The sequence below is a fragment of the Crocuta crocuta genome, unplaced genomic scaffold (assembly GCF_008692635.1).
Source record: "Crocuta crocuta isolate KB4526 unplaced genomic scaffold, BGI_CrCroc_1.0 scaffold163, whole genome shotgun sequence".
Classification (NCBI taxonomy): Eukaryota; Metazoa; Chordata; class Mammalia; order Carnivora; family Hyaenidae; genus Crocuta; species Crocuta crocuta.
In genome coordinates this window covers 1,614,893-1,620,892 of record NW_027529533.1, presented here as the reverse complement: position 1 = coordinate 1,620,892, position 6,000 = coordinate 1,614,893, and positions in this window count along the sequence as shown.

Sequence of the window (6,000 nt, the reverse complement as noted above, 5' to 3'; positions counted from 1 at the left end):
TTCCACCCATATAATGAACATTAATTAAGCACCACTTTTTTTTTCAGGCATTGAGTTGGGCATTGGGAATATCATGGTAAATAAGGCATCAGTTCTTATCTTAAAAGATCTGAGTACCTGGGAATGTGGAGTATGCTTATATGAGCACATAGGAGGGGCTCCTACGCCAGTCTTTGAGACTAAGGGAAAATATTTAGAAAAACTTCCATAAAATTTCTTTATGCACGGTCTTAATACAAAATTTAAACCTCCTTCTATGTCTATAATATATATCTATGTATACATAATGTCCCCTTTATATATATAAAGATTTCAATTTTTGTTTGAGAGAGAGAGTTGGGAACGGACAAAAAGAGAGGGAGAACGAGACAGGATCTGTGCTGTGAGCACAGAGCCCAATGCAGGGTTAAGTGATGTTGGCCTTGATCTCACAACCGTGAGATCATGACCTGAGCTGAAACCAAGCATCAAATGCTGACTGAGCCACCCAGACGCCCCTGTTCTTTATACCTTTTTAAAGACCTTTAACTTTTGCCTTCCCTGTCAATATTTTAAATAAGTTGTTACACGATTATACTGTTTAAGTAGGTTATGGTGTTTATTATACCCACTGTGACTTGAATGGACACTCTGATGAACTTTATATGTGATATCTGGAAAAAATGTATGAATCAGGACAAAGGAGTGGGGGCAGGGAACAAGGACAAAAGGTCGGAATAACATGAACAATAGTGAGCAACTACATTTGTCACCAGGTGGCATTTAAAATGGTACTTACTGGAGCACTTGGGTAGGCTCAATTGGTTAAGCACCCAACTCTTCCTTTCGGCTCAGGTCATGATCTCATAGTTTGTGAGTCAAACCCCATGTGGAGTTTTTCCCTGACAACCTGCTTGGGATTCTCAATCTCCATCTCTCTGCCCCTCCCCTGCTTGTTCTTGGCACTTACCTTTCAATAGGCTTCTATAAAAATGGGAGTAAACAAGAAAGTCTGTCTTTGAAATCCTACCTTTACATTTTTTAAGTAGTCTCTACACCCAATACAGGGCTCAAACTCACAACCCCAAGATCAAGAGTTGCATGCTCCACTGACTAAGCCAGCCAGGCACCCCTGAAATTCTACCTTTTAAAGCTGTTTTTGTATACTCTCTACATATCGTTAGCCTAATTTCCTTCACTGTCCACTGTAACCCTTTATCTATGAGCATATTCTCTCTCCTGTGATAGCCTCTGCAGCTTGTACCATACCCCAAGACCCTGACTCTTGCTATCCATAGTTGATTGACCAGGCAAGGGTCTTTCCAAAAATCAAATTCTTCTATAACTGGGAATTGTGACTTGAAGGTAATCATTAAATGCCACTTGGCATTTGAACAAGGATGTGATAGAAGGAAGGAAAACAGTGCTGCTGCACCACCACCACCACCAAACTTTTACAGGGAGAGAAGCAAAAATGAGAGACCATGTGATGAGAGATAGGGATAGTGATGGAGGTGGGTGACAGGGGAGAGTACCAAAGGCCTTTTTTTAAAAACAGTTTATTGTCAAGATGGTTCCCCTATAACACCCAGTGCTCATCCCAACAAGTGCCTTCCTCCATGCCCAACACCCCCTTCCCTTCTCCCCCACCCCCATCAGCCCTCAGTTTGTTCTTCGTATTCAAGAGGCTTTCATGGTTTGCCTCCTTCCCTCTCCCCAATTATTTTCTCCCCTCCTCCTCCCCCATGGTCTTCTATTAAGTTTCTCCTGTTCCACCTATAAGTGAAAACATATGGTATCTGTTCTTCTCTGTTTGACTGACTTACCTCAGCATAACACCCCCAAGATCCATCCACGTTGCTACAAATGGCCAGATTTCATTCTTTCTCATTGCCATGTAGTATTCCATTGTATACATAAACCACATATGATCCGTTCATCAGTTGATGGACACTTAGGCTCTTTCCATGATTTGACTATTGTTGAAAGTTGCTGCTATAAACACTGGGGTACATGGGCCCCTATGCATCAGCACTCCTGTATTCCTTGGGGAAATTCCTAACAGTGCTATTGTGGGTCTTAGGGGAGATCTGTTAATTTTTTGAGGAACCTCCACGCTTTTTTCCAGAGGGCTGCACCAGTTAAATTCCCACCAACCGTGTAGGAGGGTGCCCATTTCTCCACATCCTCACCAGCATCTAGAGTCTCCTGATGCATCTACAGTCACCTCCTGCGTGAGGTGGTATCCCAGTGTGGTTTTTATTTGTATTTCTCTGATGATGAGGGACGCTGAGCATCGTTTCATGTGTCTGTTGGCCATCTGGATGTCCTCTTTGGAGAAGTGTCTGTTCATGTCTTCTGCTCATTTATTTACTGGATTATTTGTTTTTCGGGTGTGGAGTTTGGTGAGTTCCTTGTAGATTTTGGATACTAGCCCTTTATTCTGATATGTCATTTGCAACTACCTTTTCCCATTCCGTTGGTTGCCTATTAGTTTTGTGGGTTGTTTCCTTTGCCGATTGTTTCCTTTGCCATGCAGAAGCTTTTTATCTTGAGGAGGTCCCAGTAGTTCATTTTTGCTCTTGATTCTCTTGCCTTCGGGGATGTGTCAAATAAGAAATTGCTGTGGTTGAGGTCAAGGAGGTTGTTTCCTGCTTTCGCCCCTAGTGTTTTGATAGTTTCCTGTTGCACATTCAGGTCCTTCATCCATTTTGAGTTTATTTTTGTGTATGGTGTGAGACAGTGATCCACTTTCATTCTTCTGCATGTTACTGTCCATTTCTCCCAGCACCATCTGTTAAAGAGGCTGTCTTTTTTCCATTGGATACCTTTCCCGCTTTGTCAAAGATTAATTGACCATACATTTGTGGGTCCAATTCTGGGTTCTCTATTCTATTCCATTGGTCTATGTGTCTGTTTTTCAAAAAACCAACTCTTTGTTTCATTGATCTGTTCAACTGTTTTTTGGGGGGATTCTATGTTGTTTATTTCTGCCCTGATCTTTATTATTTCTCTTCTGCTGGGTTTGGGGTATTCTGGCTGCTCTGCTTCTAGTTCCTTTAGGTGTGCTGATAGATTTTTGTATTTGCACTTTTTCTAGTTTCTTGAAATAGGCCTGTAGAGCAATGTACTTCCCTCTTAGAACTGCCTTTGCTGCATCCCAAAGAGTTTGGATTGTTTTCTCATTTTCATTTGTTTCCATATATTTTTTAATTTCTTCTCTAATTGCCTGGTTGGCCCATTCATTCTTTAGTAGGGTGTTCTTTAACCTCCATGTTTTTAGAGGTTTTCCAGACTTCTTCCTGGATTGATTTCGAGTTTCATAGTATTGTGATAGAAAGTGTGCATGGTATGATCTCATTGTTTTAAATATTTATTGAGGGCTGCTTTATGTCCCAATATGTGATCTATCTTGGAGAATATGTCATGTGCACTTGAGAAGAAAGTGAATCCATAGCCTCACGATGTAGGGTTCTAAATATATCTGTCAAATCCATTGGTTCAATGTGTCATTCAAGTCTGTTGTTTCTTTAGTGATTTTCTGTCCGGTTGATCTATCCATTGCTGTAAGTGGAGTATTAAAGTCCCCTGCTATTAGCACTTTCTTATCAATAATTGTTTCTGTTTGTGATTTATGTATTTGGGTGCTCCCATATTCGGTGCATAGACATTTATACATGTTACCTCTTCCTGATGGATAGATCCCGTAATTATTATATAATGCCCTTCTTCATCCCTTGTTACTGTCTTTACTTTAAAGTCCAGTTTGTTTGATATAAGTATGGCTACTCCAGCTTTCTTTGGACTTCCAGTAGCATGATAGATATTTCTCCACCCTGTTTCTTTCAATCTGAAGGTGTCCTCAGGCCTAAAATGAGTCTCTGGTAAACATCAGATAGATGGATTTTGTTTTTTTTATCCATTCTGATGCCCTATTTCTTTTGATTGGAGCATTCTGTCGATTTACATTTAGCGAATAACACATTCAGTGTTATTATTGACAAATATGGGCTTAGAGTTATTGTGTTCTCTGCAGGATTCACACTTGTAGTGGTGTGTCTGGTACCTTTTGTTCCTTGCAACATTTCCCTCATAGAATCCCCCTCAGGATTTCTTGTAGGGCTGGTTTAATGGTGATGAATTCTTTCAATTCTTGTTTATTTGGGAACACCTTTAAATCTCCTTCTATTCTGAATGACAGGTTTGGTGCATAGAGGATTATTCCCTGCATATTTTTTCTATTCATCACATTGAAGATTTCCTGCCATTGCTTTCTGGCCTGCTAAGTTCCAGCAGATAGATCTGCCACTACTCTGATAGGTCTCCCTTTGTATGTTAGGGCCCTATTCTCCTCTCTGCCTCTTCAGTCTGTGCATTGGCCAGCTCCATTTTATTATGCACCTCATTTATAGCATTTTTAAATTCATCACAACTATTTTTTTTTCTAGGAGAGAGAGAGACAGCATGAGCAGGGGAGGGTCAGAGAGAGAGGGAGACACAGACTCTGAAATAGGCTCCAGGCTCTGAACTGGCAGTCAGCACAGAGCCTGACGCGGGGCTCAAACCCACAAACCGCGAGATCATGACCTAAGTGAAAGTCGGACGCTTAACCGACTAAGCCACCCAGGCGCCCCTCCTCACAACTATTCTTAAGCTCCATAGTCTTTGTAGCAATAGCTTCTCTGATGTCTTCCATGCTTTTTTCAAGCCCAGCAATTCATTTTGTGACTATTGTTCTAAATTCTTGTTCAGTTATGTTGCTTGTATCTGTTTTGAGCAATTCTTTAGCTGTTACTTCTTCCTGGAATTCCTTTTTATTTTTTAAATGTTTTTATTTTGAGAGACAGAGAGTGAGTGGGGGAGGTGCAGAAAGAGAGGGAGACAGAATCTGAAACAGGCACCAGGCTCTGAGCTGTCAGCACAGAGTCCAATGCGGGGCTCGAACCCATGGACTGTGAGATCATGACCTGAGCTGAAGTCGGACACTTAACCGACTGAGCCATCCAGGCACCCCATTCCTAGAATTTCTTTAGAAGAGAGTTCTTCTGTTTCATCATTTTGTCTAGCTTTCTGTCTCTCATCAGTTTTTAAAGCTTCTTATGTGCTCTGCACCTGTGAGTACTGTTATTTTTTTCTGTTCATCACATTGAAGATTTCCTGCCATTTTTTGGCAGGAAAAGAGGCTTATCAACTGTCCAGGGCCTGTCCGTTCAGGTAGTGTTCTTTTAATGGTGTCTCTTGGTCTCTCTTGTTGAGACTTTGGTTATTTTATTTCCCTACTCTTAGTGTTATTTGGGACTCTCCACCCTGTGTACTTTGGCTTGTTTCTTGAGGTAGCCCTGGAAAGGAAAACAGACAAACAAGGAGCAAAAGCATGCACACACACAAACAAATCAAACCAGCAGACTGAAAGGAAAAAAGAAAACAAAAACAACCCCCCCAAAAAAACCCAAAAGAGAAAGGACAGTCTAAAAGCATATAAAGAGTAATGTGCTGATGGAGGAGCATATACAAAGAGAGAAATAACTGGGGTAGGGAGAAAGAGAAGTTGAACATTGACCAGGCAGAGAGACTAAAAGGCTTAATTCAGATAAAGAGAAAGGAGAATACAGCAGGAGAATAGAAAAGAAAGAAAAAAAGAAGAAGAAAAAAAAAACACGAAGATAGTGTTACCCAGAGAAACTATATAGTCTGATTATTTCATAGAGAAAGGAAGGTTACAATGGAGATAGAACATGCATCAAGCGAATGGATTATGTATGCCTGTTTAAGGGAACCTAGAACCAGAAAACCGGGTCCAGAGGAGGGGAGAGAGAAGGATGTGATAAGGGAGAATGTCTGTCTGAATAGCCAGAATTGATCTAGAGTCAGTCACTGCAATGCGTCAATGTTGATCTTGGGAGAGGGGCTGTTTCTATGTTCGGAATAACAGCCTCCAGTAACCAAGCAACTAGCAAGGCAAATGGGCGTGGCTTGGTGTAGGCTCACCTCCAATATGGGTTGCTGGGGCCCCACCTCATT